The sequence below is a fragment of the Lagopus muta genome, chromosome 7 (genome assembly GCF_023343835.1).
Source record: "Lagopus muta isolate bLagMut1 chromosome 7, bLagMut1 primary, whole genome shotgun sequence".
Taxonomy (NCBI): Eukaryota; Metazoa; Chordata; class Aves; order Galliformes; family Phasianidae; genus Lagopus; species Lagopus muta.
In genome coordinates this window covers 26,767,870-26,786,092 of record NC_064439.1, presented here as the reverse complement: position 1 = coordinate 26,786,092, position 18,223 = coordinate 26,767,870, and the positions used below count along the sequence as shown (strand labels likewise).

The 18,223-nt window shown below is 34.8% G+C and overlaps 1 long non-coding RNA gene across 2 annotated transcripts in view; it reads right to left on the bottom strand.

The window, feature by feature from the left end:
- Positions 1-333: 333 nt before the first annotated feature.
- The window catches only part of LOC125695942 (uncharacterized), a 28,844-nt gene continuing 10,954 nt past the window's right edge, over positions 334-18,223 (bottom strand). The window contains exons 2-4 of one of the 2 annotated variants that reach the window (XR_007378115.1): positions 11,488-11,654; positions 3,719-3,878; positions 334-865 (exon numbers count right to left, since the gene is read on the bottom strand). This is a non-coding gene — a long non-coding RNA (uncharacterized LOC125695942). Of the gene's footprint in view, positions 866-2,263; positions 3,879-11,487; positions 11,655-18,223 lie in introns of those variants that run through there. The other variant, XR_007378114.1, reaches the window with a different exon arrangement.

Sequence of the window (18,223 nt, the reverse complement as noted above, 5' to 3'; positions counted from 1 at the left end):
GAGTGTCTTTTTGACAAGCATCTTACACAGAACTTGCTAGACACCCCTGACATTACCATCCTATACGTAATGACATTACAGCAGTAAGTTTTCTGATTGCAGTTTCTTCCACTAAATTACAATTCTTGTTTTTATAACAAGGGAAGCACTGAAATTTCCTTTGCCACTACTTTATTCACTGATTCTCAGAATTTTTACTGAAGAAAAAAAATAGAAAGCTGAGAAACTTTTTTTATATATATAAATTTCTCCGAAAGTGTTGCCTGCTATTTATTTCATGAAAACTATACACAAAGAGCACAATAACATTATTTGATAGAGCAAATTCTCAGTTGCAAAACAATATGTTTCAATATAATCACCACCATCAGCTATGCATTTTCAGCGGCAATGAATAAGAGCCTGCAGGCCATGCTTATAAAACCCACACGAGCGGAGGTGACCCACAGTTACTGACACCAATGCTGAATGCACCACCGTCTGTGATCACACTCACTGTTCAGTCTCCATTAATGTTCAGCAAGAATCAATGAATGTCAGTAACTGCAATTTCTTTTTTCATGGAGCAATTTAATCTCACAGTATTGCTTCATATACTTCATATTCATGTCAGACGTAATTCTGTCAGACCCCCTCTGCTGTCATTGTTACACAGCAACAGAATGTAGTAGGATATTGGCTGGAAGTTTCAACTTCTACAGCCATACCACCAACATCTGCCTCTGATGGAACAATATGAAAACAAAAAATATATAGGAGGTCTTACTTTTGAGAGCAGTCCTTATGTCAAGTGATGAAAAAGAGTACTTGATCTAAAATCGTGTTTCTGGCTTCCTGCACTCCCTGTTCTTTCCTGTTACTTGCCCTGCAATTTGTAAATGAAATTTTCAATATGCAAAAATAGACATTTAAACAAAGTCAAGAGTGGAAGAAAAAAAAAAAAATAAAAAAAAAATAAAAAAAAAAATCGGTAAGCATTTTATAATTATGTATATCATAGCAACAGGCTAGCAGTTTGGAGATGGGCTTGAAGTTAAAGAAATTTTTATGTAAAATCCTCAATAATATGACACTATAGACAGAGTTACTCCTGATTTCTCAGTTATTTGACAGTTTTCTAAATGATCCCAACCTCAGAAACACAATTCAGAGCCAGGAAGTAGCTTGTCAATCTGTAAGAGTCAGAAGGACTGTATAATAAACTAACTCACTTTCTTGTTGTCATGACGTGACAACATTTGCTGTGGAGATGATTGGTGAAAAAGTAGACTGGTAATCATTATGAGTTGGTAGCAAGAAATTTCATGTGTTTTTGAATACAATGATATGACTTAGATTAACTTGCTAGATTTTGAATGTAAACAAATAACTACATAAAACAGAAGGGAGAAAATAGCTAATTGAAATTCTTCTTACAAGACCTTTAGACCTTTTCAGATGATTTCATTGCCCTGGAAATCCAGAGGCAGTATCTGTAGCATAAACAGATACACTGAATAAAGAGAATACAGAATGTTGAAAACCTCACATTTGGTTACAGCTCTACAACACCAACAACTGAAATTATTAAGTGATTATTAAGTATAAACCCTGGCACAGCTTAGTTTTTTAACGTGATTTAAACCCAAAAATTAGATTCCACAATCTGAAATTCTCTAAATGTTGCAAGTCTTCAGCAGAACACTGAACCCACTAAGATAAATGTTTTATAAGAAACCGTATTAATTTATGCCAATTTCTTTGAATATTTGAATTAAGTTAAAGTATTTAGTAGCCCTATTTTATAATGCTATTATATTTTCTTCCTGCTAAAACAATGTAAATCTAGCCAGACACTAATAGCTGGACTTGATTCTTTTATCACCAATAATACTAAGATATTGCTTCCACTGTACTTCATTAGTTGCCAAGATGAAAACAACGCCCTTTTAACTTGTAGAAAATAATTGCCTTTGAGAATCCTAAACTGACTAAAATATGGCAGCCATGGCTTTACCACATTCTCTCCCACTAAGAGGGAATTATTTTGTAATCTAGTACAGTTTGGGCCTTAAGTCCATTTTTAATTATTAGTATGATATAGTCATTTTTCAGGCATGGTAGATAAAAGTGTTGATTATCTTACATTTAGGTCATCAAAGAAGGGTCTCCATTGAATATATCATTGCCATGGAGATTTATTTCAATGGGAAAACAGAAAAATGTGCAATTGCACTTTAATTACAAGAATTCGAAACAAAGGCACATTGCAACTCCATTAACTTCAGTTCGAAGGTGAATGATGAGTACCAACATACAGCTAAATCATCAATGTTGAATTTCAATTATTATGTATATGCATTTTGTATATAAGTATCTGATGTTTAAATACGTTAATGATACAGAAATGCTATTGCACAACAGATGCCATACTATGAATTCATGCAAAAAAAATCAAAACTACACAAATTCACATCTGTTTGTTGAGGGAAAACTGGGGATAATTCTTTTATTTGTAAATAAAAAAAAGTTAAAAAATCCTATATTTAAGAGGCTGAAAGTTCTATGTGAATTATTTAAGACCTTCACTATAGATTAGCTAAATCTGACATTGTAAACACAAAGATAGCTTTATTTTTATGCAAGTAAGAACAAATTTGTTTTTTCTTCCATCTCCGTTTTAAACACTGTGAAGACAATACTAGTTACTACATTTTGATTCTAAAAACCAACACATTTTACACCTAAGAATAATAATATATGCTTTTATCATCAAAATAGAATTACCTCACAGGTTAGACTACACAACAGGAACTTTGCTTTTACAAAGCGTTCAGGTGCATATTTTATCTATTCTCAACCCCCCCCTCTTCCCTCCTCCCCACTAACTTTGAGGACACGAACACACATTTAACTGTTTTGTTGCGTAATGATAGTTTAGTCAAATGCTTGAAATAAAGCATGTGTTTCTGGACCATACACAACATGAGTTATGATTTATCTTAAGATGTTGGAAATTAAACTATGGAAAGAAATTCAGTAAGCTGTGCACCTGATGAAGAGGCAGAAAATAGCAATTTGGCCAACTGGTGCAGTGTAAATTGTTCCAACTCATGAATCCAAGCAATTAAGATACCTGCATGCTTCTTAGCTTGGACTGAAATTCCCTGGGTGGCTGAAAATGTTCCTACACATGCTGCACAAATTACCAATGTCTGAACAGGCTATCGGGCTGACAGCAGTCTTTTACGTAGGACTTGCTGAACCCAGGAACTAAAGAATACTGAACTCTTCCCACTACAAGTCCTCCAAAGGTTTCCGTTCATAATGAATACACCTGCCAAGGTTTGTTCTCTGAGACTGCTGCTTAAAAGGCATTGATGTAAAAGGTTATTTTTCTACATATTTAAAGGAACTGTATTACAATCTTGCAGTATGTTAGACTGCTCTGGAAATTTGACCAGGCTTTCAGACTTTTTAACAATGAGGGTCCTCAGATACTCAGTCTTTGTGTACAGACAGGCCTCAGGCATGTAAAGAGTAAGATTCAGTTGTGTCAGTACAGAGGAATGCCTGAGTACATGCTTAAACAGAAACAAACAGGAACCCGAAATTGTGTACAGCAAGTCAGAAGCTAAGTGGCAGTGAACTGAGGTTTCAGAGTTCCTTTGAAGATAAGTGGAAATATGAGAATATATAACAGCAAATGCATTCCCCACAACTAAATGTATTTCTTTACCTTTAGTAGATATCAAAATTTCTGCTCTGACACTTCGCAAACAGTAAGTGCTCTTGATTCCCATTCTCATCCAGTGGGTCTTGCAGTTGTTTGACTGCTATTCTCTGCTGTCATTGGCCCATGATATCAGAGGCAGATGTTGGTGCTACAGCAGAAGAGTCTGAATTGAATTTAGAAAATACAGTCATGCTAAGACTTAGATCAACTTTCAAACTGGTGACCTGTTAATATATGGATATAAGGACAGCTGGTTAAACACAATAAAAATATTTGAGGCTTTTTGGAGGAAAAGTTACAATCTTGCATAAGCCATGTTTCCTGAAATAATCAATACCCTGCAATTAGAGATATAGCAAGAACATTCAGCTGCTTAACCCAAGAAATTCCTACCAAGCTATCTTTTTCATGCAATTAATATTCCACACAAAATATGTGCTTAATTACATTACTGCAAGGAAACAGTGAGTATTCAAATTAAAAGCTCGCATAGATTAAAAGCGTAGTCCATGTGAAATATTCTACTGGAGTTCAGAACTCCTAAAATCTCTAATAAAACTCAATTGCTTATTGTTCCTGGTCACTCAAGGATAGCTCCTAAAATACACTCAATAAGCTGATTAGCACATTCATTATATCCGATGTTCCAAAACTTTGGTTCCTATTTACATTTTGGCACAGCTTCACAGAGGAACTTAAAAGCTGTGGTTAGATGCATCTATGTTTTATGATCCTAGAAACACAGCATCACCCATAGTTTTCATCTGATTCCCTGAATAATCTGCAGCAAAAGGCACCACAGAACAGACTGCAAACTTGTCAACCTGCTTCAGGGTTCAGCAGCAAGTTCTGTGGATGATCTGACACCTTTCGTTTGTATCCTTAAGCTTTTAATGTTGTTACTCTGGCACACCCATCCAGCCTGGTGGAGAATGACTACTTATGCTATGTAAGAAAGAGGAATTAGCATGTCCATTTCCTTATGTGCTTACTGAAAAAAAAATATGTGATCATAACTGTCTGTGCACACTTCAATAGGTGTTTCATGAACATACTATCAAATCATCCCTTTTTCATTTTCAACTAAAACAAATGGAGAAATACCTCATCTATGAATTCCGCAGCCAAAAGGCTTTCTTAATCTTCCAACTTTCTAGGCAAGTTCTAGACTCACTCTAATATTGGAAAAAAGATATTTTTATTCACTCTCCTCCGGCAAGCATTCCTCTAGCACTGAAATCTGTAATTGTTCCAGATTTCTAAGACTGCAGTGTTAGAGATGTTAGAGCAACTCCTGGACTTGTGCACAGACTTAAAGGAATCTGCTGGCAAAACAAGGGAGTGTACATTCAATCACAAAATACAAACTTAAATCTCCCCTGCCTGTCATGACAGCTATGAGTGTGGAAATCTGCATGATGCAAGGAAATCTGAAGGAAAAATAACAGTGAAATCTAGAATATTCAGCCTATTTCAGTGGATGATTTTTGGGTTTCTATTGCAATCATAAGAGCTTGAACGTTTATAGTAATGCCCCCACACTATTTTCTTCTTAAATGTATAGAAACAGTTGCACATTTAGTATTTTGACTTGAACTTCAGACTAATCCTCAGCCAAAAACATCAGTGGCGTAGTTTCACTCCATTTAATGAGGCCAAATCTCAAGCTGGCCTTTTGTAATTCTTTCCTGACAAGACCTTTTGTAGTCTAAACTGTGCTGCAATATTTATAGTTATTGCTGCAAGTGGAGAATCAAAATTATGGTATTTAGTTAAAAGCTAGATGCTTTTGGTTGAATTATCAAATCTCGTTGTTTCAAATATAATTGTTTGAATATGATTCAGTGTTCTATTCAAGCAGTAACTAAAGACACGCAATACTGAGGAATCACTTCACTGAGCTGGTATTACATTTTCCATTAAGGAAACAGAAAATTATATTACAATTATTTTATAATTTGCATTGCTAGAAAAGAATTTTGTTGAATATTGTTAGTAATTTCACATTTCTAATTCTTATGTTTTCTTTTCATAAAAATATGCCTTTGTATTATCTAAGATCTGATCCATTCTTTGTATCTATGCAGACAGAAGAATCAGCCACCAAAATTACTCCACACAAATCAAACCCAATTGCCGTAAGAAACCAAGTACAAGCAAAGAAAAATCTTAAAAGCTCCTATATATTGCTGGTGGCTAATACTGCCATCCAATTAGTCAAGCTTAAACTGTTGTAAAAAGGATAAAAGAAATAGGTCAAGCTAACCAAACAATAAGAAAACCATTAGGAAATGGACTTTGGCCACCTGCCTCCTTGGTCAGCCAACTCTATTAACCAGCTAATCAGAGGATTAAAAATAGCACAAGAATGGAGTTTTAAAATAGAGTTCCTTCAGATCTCCTGTCTTCAAATCAGACCTAACAGATGCGAACATTCATCTTTGTCTTTTGGCATCTAGAGAAGAAAACACTCTATTTTCTGAAAAGCAATTAACATTAGGCAGGGCTTTTCCTTAAAAAGCTTCAATGACAGTGAACCAATTGCAATAATTATGAGCCATCAGTAGGGCATCAGCCATGGAATAAGCCAACTATACATTGCTATATCTAGAATAACTTCATTTTCCTTAGCACAAAAGAAAAGGAAAGAGGAGTAAGTGATAACAGAACTTTAGAACACTCATCTAGCGTAAGAAAATTCTATCAATGTAATCCACTGTCTCTAGTGATCCAATGTAAAAGAACCATAGTAAAACAGCTATTTCCTTGTGAATTTGAAGACCTTTGTATCAGAAGGAATTCATAAAAATGTTTGCATACAGTCACGTATCCATGTGAAACTAACTTGTAAATATTTACTCTCATAAATGCTGCTATCTGCTTGCATAGGGTGGAGAGCTAGAAATTATCCTGTTATGACAGAGCAAATCTCTGTAAAATTATAGCAAAAAAATATCTTCTGATACTATGAAAGCCTAGCTAGAGCTCTACCACATCCAAATCTGCTACTTATCTGTGTTAACAGGATAATTCAAATACATTTTTAAGAAATAGGTAGTGATTAAAATCTGCAGCTATTTGCAATGTGAAACATGTTCATGGATGAAAACTTCAAACAAGTGCTTAGAAATAGTGTTTGGTGCTACAAAGACACAGTATTCCGTTGCAAAGCAGCTTCAAGAATGCCAACATATTCTGCAAGATTTATGCATAATACACAAAAATAATCATGGAGAACATTTTTCCCTCCTAATATAATTCATTGAGAAGTGTGCAATCTGTTCTCATCCATTTCATGGTCTGCAGTTGATGCTGCAGAGATTCTAAGCCTGTTAGTATCCCTAATGTAAAATTATATTAACATAGAGACAAATTATTCTCACCTTTGAAATAAAAGACTTGCATTGCAGGCTACTTTTTGATCTAAAGAGAAACTGAAGTGGTGAACTGTAACTATTGCACATACATTTTGCTACAATGCAAAATCTGTGTTGTATAAAAATCTTGCAAAATGCAGCTCTGATCTCCATTTCAAAAAGTTGCATAGAAGGCAATATGGCAGCTTATCACATGTATGAAGCAGCATCAGAATGACAAACATCTAAGCATATTAGAGATCCTCAGCTTGGAAAAACAACAAACCTCTCTTTATCTATGATCTGTCTTTAAAAATTTTGGCCAATACGTATGAATAGACATCAAACAAACTGAATCTTTGTTTGGCATGCTCTGCTCATTTTTACAGTGCAGCTGACACAATTCTGATGACTGCTCATTCTATCTCCCCAAATCTTCTTCTCAAACAAGTTCTGCATCTTGCATTAGTTCTCTTTGCTGAGTCATCTGCAGCCCAAGCTAGCAAGTTTAGACAGCTCTTGTATACCCATCTTGCAGCAGGTTGATTCATACAGTGGAAGTGATTAGTCTCTAGTGCTGAAAATCCTAGCTTGGTTTGACAACTGTTCTTCCAGAGGATATGACACCATGAGTATCCTTGCATAGACCAGCCAAGACAAGCTATTGCATTGCTGCCTATTTCCATACTCAGTAATTTCTAAAATGGGGATCTTTGTTTCAATTCTTAATATTTGGCCTTCTTTAATATTCTGAAAGTCAACAAGAAAATAATAACAGTGGTCTCCCCTGGGGTCAGAAACTTGTGAAAATTGCTCAGCTAGGTATAATTCCTTCCCTATGTTACTCTCATGAGCCATATCTTTCCAATAGGCATCAATACCCAATGCCCTCCCTGGGGAATTAATTAGTTGGCAACAGCTCAGGGGCTAGAATTCTCAAGAAATCTTTAGAATTCAGCATGGGTGAATATAGCAACTGCTATATTAAATATCAATTAAATTAATCTTCTCTTATTAAATCTTGGATATTTGTCTCTGCAATAAACTGCAATCAAAGACTACAAAACAGGCAGAGCTGTAACAGCAAAATTCCCCAATCACTTTTCTCGTTTCCCGCCTACCCATCACACAGATTGCAACCATTTTTCAGAAAAGCTGTGAAAAGAACTAAATTGCTTAGGCAGGCTTTGCGTACTAAATGTAGAAGGAAAAAAATCTGTGTTTCACTGTTTAGACACTCTAAAAGCTCTTTGGAATTGCAAACACTCGTCGGCTTTCAACACTACAAAAACTTGAAAAACACAGTAGTTGTTTTAACAGTATCTCCAATACTCTTCTCTGATTCCAGAAGAACAACACAGGAAGGAAAGAGCATTTGGTTTTTTTTCCATTAGCAGGGGATACAGCTGTGACCACTGGACTGATGCAAGGGCCAGCAGTGCTTTTCAGCTGTGTAATTGTATACACTCTATGGAGCATTTACCTACTTTCCAGCTGCTGTTTTTACAGAAGAAAATAGGACCTTTCTATCATCAGTCCCTGTTATACTTCGTAAGTAAATGAGCCAAATTGCACATTTGGTGTTTCTACAAAAAGAGAGCAATGAGGTCAAGGAAATCAGTAGGAACAGTATCAAAATGTGACACAAACCTCCAGGCTATTAGACAATTATCTAAGGTCTAATCCTGACAATGCTGACTGCAGTGGCTCTTTCCTCTGGGTAGACAAGCTCAGCTAGAGCCCTCCTGCTCAAAGTCACTGAGGGTCAAACTGCTGCTTTCAGGAAATGCCCTGATTCTCAGAAGCCACTGATCTCAGCATGGTCAAAGATGTAGACTACACTATTGAAGGAAAAAAAAAAAAAAGAAAAAAAAAAAAAAAGAGTCCAAACTAGAATCTTTCCTCCAACCTTACCTCACTTATGACAAAGCTTATGGTTGCTAGAGGGAAATACAAAGATGAAAAACAGAAAGATGGCATCTAGACTGTCTTCACAGTGGCTCCTCTGTGGAGGTTACCAAAAACATACATAGACAGCATGCAGGAAACATGAAAATGGCAGTTATTTGTGTATTTGTACTGCATGAGTTCTGAATGTACAGTTCAGACACTAGTGTAAACCAACAAATAACATGAGGGTAACTGGATGGGGTCAAGCTTTCTGTTTTTGAGTTAGCAAGGTCATTGTCTTTGAGTCTCAGCCCATGGAGTTCACAGTACAAAATTTCAGCCCTATCTGCAAATCAGTCCCTGGACCTCTGTCCCTTTCCTTACCAGTCCAAGTTGTTTGGACGGAAGGGTAGCTGCCTGGCATGCTGTATTAAAGAGGGCGAGGGAGAAGCTGGGTTGCAGCATTGATTCCATGGGACATCAGAGTCATCAGGGTGATTCCTTGATTCAGCCTTGCACTTTGGCCTCTCTCCTATGAGTGTGACACACTCCAATATACTACTGCCCTAGGCAGATACTTCAAAGATTTGTAAAAGTTCTTAGCAGCATTCTCCCCCAGAGATTATTCTATATTTGCTGCCATTATTGGCCTGGAGCTCCCAATGCAGCTTGACACACAGCAGACAGCAACCATGAGCATTAGATACTTCTGCTCTCGAGAACAGGTAAAATTGTTTTTTAACAATTTAATGCAGCACTTAATCTACTCTGAAGACCTGACCAGTGGAGAGTGATCACAAATGAGGACTGGAAAACATTAACTTTCTCTGTAAATGATGTAAGTGGCAGAAAGCAGTCTGGAGTTAAAGCAAGCAAGCACTATGGTCTCTCGGGCTGGACAGCCTTTCCATTGGAATTTTCATATTTGTATATATGCACAATTGTTTGTTTGCGTTTTTTTTTTTTAATAAGGAGGCTGAAAAGTGCTGAATTTTACTACCTGGCACTAACAAATTTAGGCATTAAAGGTGATTGAGATATTTTGCAGATCGACAGTGCACCCACACAACTGCAATAAGATGTCTGGAATATGTTTTTGTTTTTTTTTTTTTTGTTTTAGTTCATTCTTTCTCAAAATTAAAACAAACAACTGTATGAAAATGATTAGCTAAAATGATACACTGCAAATTAGAATTCCTATTCATTTATTTTGTATTATGCACAGACACTGCTTCTTATTAAATATACTAACAGGCATTTTAATGTAAGTTGTGAGTATCTTTATCAACATGGGCATGTTATGTTCACAAAAGTGGAATGGTTAGTTTTGTCCTCTCTATACTTCTTATGTTTGCTTTTTTTTTTTTTTTTTTTTTTTTTTTTTTTAAATTAAAGCTCAGATACTTATTTGCTCTCATTGGCTACCAGCAATCTGCAGTGGATTCATTCACTGTGACATTTCTTAGAATAATCAAACACCAGCGAAGGTAAAATTAACCCAAAGCATTTTTCAAGGAAAATAAGCTCCTGCTTCTGAAAAGATCCTATCAAAGCACATAAGTTCCTTCCATGCATAACACAAGTTTCAGATAGTGAAGCCACATAAAGTATGTCCTTATAATATTATGATTATTTGCCATGGAGATCATGTCACTCAAGAAAACGGCTTGTGTAACTGAACTGAACTAAAAGGAAGTGAGAAAAACTGAACTTTTCAGCAATAAGTAGCACTTTTTCTTTACCAAGCAGTACTAAAATCATAATGACAAGGAATTATATGGTATTATAAGATAATTATACCCTATTTTATCATCTATATCCTCTCTAGGTAATCTATATGCTATCAGTAATCCTTTAAATTCTACATGCACAACATAATGTATGCTCAAAGAGCTTTGTAAAATTGGAACTGAAAAATTGGGGTAACTTTGGATTATTTTTTTAAGTGCTGATCTGTAAAAAGAGATGCAGCAGCCCTCGAAATTTCTGACAATGGAAAAGAAGAATTCTTCATCATGCTTGCAATTGTTTTTTTGGAAATGTGCTAGTAAAGTATACAGTGATGTGTATCTGTGTCTGGAAAATTTATTTGTCTGATACCAAATTATCACTGCAAGTATTAATGTTAAAAAAACTCACAAATATTGATGAATATGAAAGCTTTTTCACTTTTCTTCAATACATGTAGAAGAGTAGAAATTCAGTCAGAAATGTTAGCTAGTTTCTAATCATTCTAATAATTAAATAATAACACTGTTGCAGCTCTCTGATGCATCATCTTTTGTTCATAAGTGCACAATGCACTTCTGTTGAGAGAGATGATAGATCTAATAGCTCATTTACATGTTAAAAGTATTTCCCAAGGGACAAATATAAAGTATTTCCCAAGGGTAGAGACAGAGCTAGGCAGCCAGCAGAACTCCATTTGCTAGATCTAATGCCTTCTGTTTCTCAGATACGTGGTCAAACACACTACTGCTATAATTATGAGGAATTCTAACTAGCTTTAAAAAAAACTATGCTTACTTGTTAAAGTCAGTTTGATGCCTTGAGAAGCAGACATAAAGGCTAGCATTAGGCTTGCCTCCCCACGTCCACATCAACACTGAAAGCAGAGATTTCATGGAGAGATTTTCAGAGAGTTCAAACCTATGCTTCACTGCTTCCTGAAGGAATCTTCTTCTCTTTATTGACTGTAGAGAGAAATAAAGAAAATAAAGTTGTCTAAAATATGAACAGTCTAGCTTCTATCTTTCCTTAACATTTGTTAAAGGAGAACACTACTTGTATTATCTGAAAACCCATTATCTATTATCAAATCTATGATTAATAAAAGATGTAGCAGTAGCCAGTAAAATTTAAGGAAAAGTACATTATTGTCATGATTAATTGCATGCATATCCCTAAATTAGTTCATAATGAGAAAGGCAGCTTGTATTTAATAAGCAAGTCATCTGTTAAAACCACGATTTATCTCTGAAAAATCCTTCCAAGTGCAACTGAAACCGGTAAATTTGAAAAGGTAAAGCTAAGTTCATATTATCATGTTTAATCCAAAATCATATATAGGGTTAAGTGCTATTAGCATAAAATGTGAGGAATTTGCAGACCACAGTTTCTCATTTAGATGAGTCATTTTGAGGTCTGCAAGGATATTTTCCTCTCTCAAATATCCCAGTGAGATCTTACTAACTTAATTCTAAACTTCACATGCATAGTTTCAATTATAGTTAAATGTCAATATCTATTATATAGAAGCTCTTTTAGTGCCTGATCAGTGTTTGAGAACAAGAAAGTATCTTTTCTAAAAGATTTGACTAACAAAAGTAAATGAAAATTTGCTATAATTTGTTAATAAAAATGTATATCTTGGAAATATCTTTAATTATTTTCAAAAACATCGACAATCAGTGTCAAAGATATAATTCTGAACATATTTATACTGCACAGCAGAAAAAGGGTGCAACAGAAATCCAAGAAACACCATAGTTAATAAAGATGAGTCACTTAAACGCATTGACTTAAGGTGAATAAAACGATCAACTCTAATCTGTTCTATGATTGATATGCCATCCTCTGAACAGTTCTGCTGCAGCAGAGGTACTATTAAACAGTCATAAGCAAGAGTGATATCAGTGATTCAGGGATCACATTGGAGAATGACTCTATCACTTTTGAATTCTGCTGATACTCAAAAATAGAGACAGTCAAAAGGGAGAACCCTTTTTTCAAGGTAAAGCTAGAAAAATAATTCATAGAAATATCAAATCAAATGATTTTTGAACGAAAAGTTACATAGAAAAAGAATTGCTTTCAGCTTATTTTGTTGCTTTTTTCCTCTATATTTTCCATTTTTCCCATAACTTTTTAAGCTGAAAAATAAAAAGAAAAAACGGAATAAAATTTGTTTCTAAGTTTCAGTTAAAAATATATATATATACATATATATATATATTTTTTAATAAAAGGATCTGGATATTTTCAGTTTCTAGCCATATCTCTTCTTTCATTGTGTATTCTGAGTATGTATTTTGCATTTAAAAGGAATAAGTGAGAAAAACTCAACAGTAAGCTCCTGGGTTTGAATTCTGTGGTTTTCACACTAATAACAATTATCCTACTTTGAATGAAACCAAATTCAGGTCTACTGGTTTGTCTGTTAAAAAGTAAACAAAAAAAAAAAAACCACCACCAAATACAATAAATAAAATCACAGTTCTGCATCTAGCCTGCATCTACATAGAAAACTGACTGCACATTCTAAATATTCTACAGCCTGTGCTGTTTTTTACTGAGTCTTTACCTCCTGTGGAGTAACTGCAGAAAATGAACAACGTACTTCATGAAGATTAATATCTTTTACGTCTGCTCATTGCTATTCTGGCCTCTGTTCGCCTGTAATGCATTTCTTTTAGGATGCAAAGGAATCATATATGACAATATGAAAGACTTCACTGAATGGCTGATTTATTTGAAAGATGTAACCATGCTATGTACATTTCTAATGAGAAGAGTTCTGTGTGAACTCTCATTCAGTGCCATGCAAGCTTTGTCTCTTTAGGTATATCAAAGTCGTAACAAGAAAGAAAATAACCAGGGGGTTTCATAATGGAAACATGATAACATTAGGAATTACAGGTTCTACCAGTGCTTTTGTAATATTTTGCATTTGCTTATTAAAAAAAAAAATAAAAAAAAAAAAAAAAATTAAAATGTTTAATGCAAAGTTTTAATCCAAGGTATTAGATTTTTTCCTCTAGGCCAAGTAGAAAACTCTTAGGAGAGAGGCAGAGATTAGAAAACATTTAGCAAAAGTCAATGCATTGTAATCCCTTATCCTGCTTTAGGTCAGGACAAAATAGAACAACATTCAGAAAGGGACAGAGAACAAATTTAAACAAAACAGAGGACATTACCTCTCAAGATTTCCTTTTACTGGAACATATCAGAATGAACCCAGTTGAGAAACATAAGTCAGAAACACCAATAAAATCAGGACTGTCAAAACATTTAAAGATTCCTTCTGCTGTTGGAATTATTTGAATTTTTTGTACCCTTTATAAAGTTGACTTGTCTAAATTTGAAAAGAGCAAGCCAATACATCAGTGGCAGAAGAGTTAATATAAAGGAATAAATAGTAATAAAGATCATAGAAGGAAAACTACTCGTAAAGAGGAGCACGAAACTAAACTACCTCAAAAATTTATTTTCCCCCTATTTTTTTTTATTTTTTTTTATTTTTAAAAAGCAGCTTACAGTAACATTCTTTGGACCTATTACTGAGAAATAGTATAGTAATTTATTTTTAACAGTAATGGTCTGTAAAGGAATGAATGGGAAAATGTTCATTCCTTGAAAATCTAACTGCCATGATTTTTCTTTCATTTGAGAGTCCTGAATATTTGACCTAATTCTGCTAGTATCCTCCAGATTCTAAGAAGTTATCTGTCCCAGTATGCTGTCCACATCTATTTGTGTCCACATCTAAGTATGCCTGACAGGCATTTGATATATGCTCATTCATAGAGCCTTAGCTGTGCCACTCACCCATAAACCATTTCAATGCCTTCGACAAAGTCCTTTTACTGTCATTGTAGCTCCTGTGGTTTCTCTTCATTATCCATCCTAGGACTGGAATCTAAAGTCAGTCCATACTGGGGTGCTCTATACTGCCATTTCACCTAGACTGTCTACAAATACGTCCTGAGATTCAAAGATTTGCACAGCCCTACAGCTTCATCCATACTGCAGCAATCAAGCCACTCTTAAAATGCTCCAAGCATGATTCAGTGCTAAGGCATTACAGAAAGTTTCAGAAATTTACCAACGGTGTTTTTCAGGGATACAATTGCATTAGTATAAGTTTAATCATTGGGACACAAAAGACTGTTTCCAAATCACATTACATCTTCTTTGTAGAATATTACCCGATATTCTGTACTTAATTTGTAGCAACAGTATGCAACATACCTAACAGATAAGGATACCTATTGCCTCTGTAGTAGAAGGATCAAACTTTCAGATAGCACATGCAAAGAAAGATATTACTCCCATCAGTAGATGGACATGTCAGTCAAGGCTAAAATTTTCTTTGGGAAGGGAAATAAATGGAGGAAAGGTTACAAGTGCTGAAAGAGTCACATTTGAAGGTATTCTGCATTAGGTAAAGCCTCCTAAAAGTCTCATGTATTTTTTAAGAGTGTGTTGTGGAAAAAATGCACAGAATCACTCCCAAAGTTTTAAATCCACACACTGGCGTTCCTGATAAATATGTTAAAAAACACACTTGCTTGAGAAAGCTAGAACTGTTATCATGAATAATTTGATAAATAAGACTGCAAGAGTTCTTTGTTTGCCTCAGTGAGAAAGCACACATTTTCTTTAGCACCTTGTGAAGAGCAACTATAAATACTAAAAAAAAAAAAATATATATTGTTTTTATCTATTAAGCCAGAGCACACATTCCTAGGGGGTTATTGATTATCTCTTAGCCTACCTTCCTAAGCTGGTCATTACATTTGCTACTCTGGAAATCTAAACCACTTCACATGTTGAAGTGATTCACATTTTTGAGAACCCTGCAGTCATTCAATTAGAACTGGTTAACATGAATGGGCTTATAAGGAAAAAAGAAACCACCACCACAACCACCACGAAAAAGATTATATGGTTCAAAATCTAATCCTATTGCTGAAGCCTCTTCACAGGAAAGATCTATTCTTATCTTAGCAAAATACTATTGATAAAACATTTATTTTTAAATAAAAGGCATAAAAAGAAATTGCTTTGTTGGCCCACTGAGGCTTAAAGCCTGAGGAATCAATATTCCTATATTTTATGTTTGTTATAGCTCAATAGTTGTTTTCCCTTTATGCTGCTGAAATCCATTTTGAAAGCTTTTTGAATTATTAACCCTGAGAAACAGGGCTCCAACTTCTGATACTAGCCAAGGAACCTGGTTTCCTCCAGATTTAATATAATATTGATTTACAAGACATTACAAAACAGACTCCAATTAAAAGAGTCATAAAATTTTCTAATATACTACCTAGAACAACTTGAAAAATCACAATTATAAAATATCTTAAATGGAGTTCATTTATGAAGAGTCAGATGACTTAGTCTCAGACTAAAAAAAAACAGATGAGAACATTTTGTTTCGTTAGACTGCTTTGAAGCAATCTGTGATGGCTGTGGCATCTACATAGGTACCATGGCTCAGTTCCACTTAAAACTCATTTTAAGTGCATGAATATGTCTCAGTATGTTTTCACACTATCCACACAATAATCTTGCTACCACAAAACTATAGTATGCTCAATTTAGACCCTTAGCCTTGCTCCAAGAATATTTTGCTAATAGTCTGAGGCCATTGACTTCAATAACAGTATGGATACAGAAACACAATATTAAAAAATATACAAATTATGCTGGCTGTGGCCTAAAAAAGTAGCAATGGAGAACTGTTAGTCACACCTAATAGTTCCTATTTGTCACCAGCCTTCACTACTGATCATATTAGGTGTAAAAAATGTTTTTAAATCACAGAAAAAAAAAAAAAAAAAAACAACCACCACATATAATATTTAAAAAACACAGTCCCTTGATTGAAAATCACATTCTTTCATTATCCAATCAGAAAGATTCTCATGAGTCACACAATACATGTTTTATCCAACAAAGCTTATTCTCAAAGGAAAAAGAACTGGGCACTTTTCAGTTCTGGAGTTTTCAGAGAGCCTATTATCCCAGCAAGAAATCTGTAGAACACGTAGAAAATAAAAGAGCAAGAGCTTTTCAAAATTAAACATTCCTAGTTTGGAAAAAATAGCAACATTGCAATTCCAGACTTCAGTTCTGTTTATCCAAAGGTTATATGAAGCATCAACTCATGAAGATTACAGAAGCTTCAGAATGAGGCTTTATTATAGCTTATCTATAGGATTTGACTGATTTTTTTATTTTTTTTATTTTTTAAAAATCTTCAACAGTATGAGAAATTTTCATATTTGATCAAAGGGTTTTTATTCTTGGACACCACAGCAAAATCATAGAATCCATAGAATCATAGAATGGCTTGGGATGGAAAGTTCCTTAAAGATCGTTTATTTCCAACAGCTTTCCATGGGCAGGATTACAACACACTAGATACCGTTGTCTAAGGCCTCATCCATTCTGGCCTTGAATGCTTCCACTTCACATTAAAAGTGAGAGTCTAATCTATCTATCAGAGACCCCATAGCTGTAATTGCAAGACCTAGTCCAACAAGATACTCAAAGAGTTACCTTGAGTTTTTACGTTGGCAGATTGTACCACCTGAGCACATATAGTCTCATGATCACTGTTAAAATACCAGGCTTTATCTAGATCTCCCATTATATTTTCTGTATGAGAGATAACTGGTCTCATTACATATGTAGTTAGGTGGCAAGCTGGATCACCAGGACTCTCTCAACTCCTGAGCTTCAACTAGTATCTTGTTTTCCTACATCATACTGGCCTGTCTCAACAAGATTTCCCCCATAACAATGCTCAGGCACATATGGGATACCATATGCTAAAGGCAACCCCCAGAAATCAATATATAAAAGGAAACACCAAATTTGGGCTTCTGTCTGCATAATCCTCCAACAGTATTATAGTAGAATTTAATACCTTAAACATTTCCATATGCCTACATGCCACACCCCATGACACATATTTCATGCATTCTGAGTTTCACACAGTTCTCATGTTACTTCATGCTATTAACACTTTAAAATGACTCCCTCCACCCAAATGCACACATAATAATAATTTTGTCTTGAGCTGAAGCCAGGGAGAAATACAAGGACTATATAACTGGGAATTATGTCTGTTTTATAAGTACAGAAACAGTGCAGGGTACAGATACTGGGTAATTATTTACTTCATTACAATATACAAAGTATGGCTACAACAGAATGACAGGTGTAGATTAGCCAGATTATCTCTTGTGTATATATGCACTTGGGAGGTTAGTCAGGGGTTAGAAAAGGGAATATAATAAGTGCCTTTTGGAACAGTTTTAAGAATTATTGAAAAATCTTTTCATGCCTATTTAAAGAGTAGTCCTCCACCCTCTCTTCAATTTATTTATTTTTTTTTTTCTTTTTGCTGGCATATTTTGAACTTTATTATTAGAGATAGAAAATGATCTTCAATTTTTTTCTTTTTTCTTTTTTTTTTTTTTAATCATTTTGTTGTGAAGTACTACATGCAGAATATGGCATTCAGGAATGC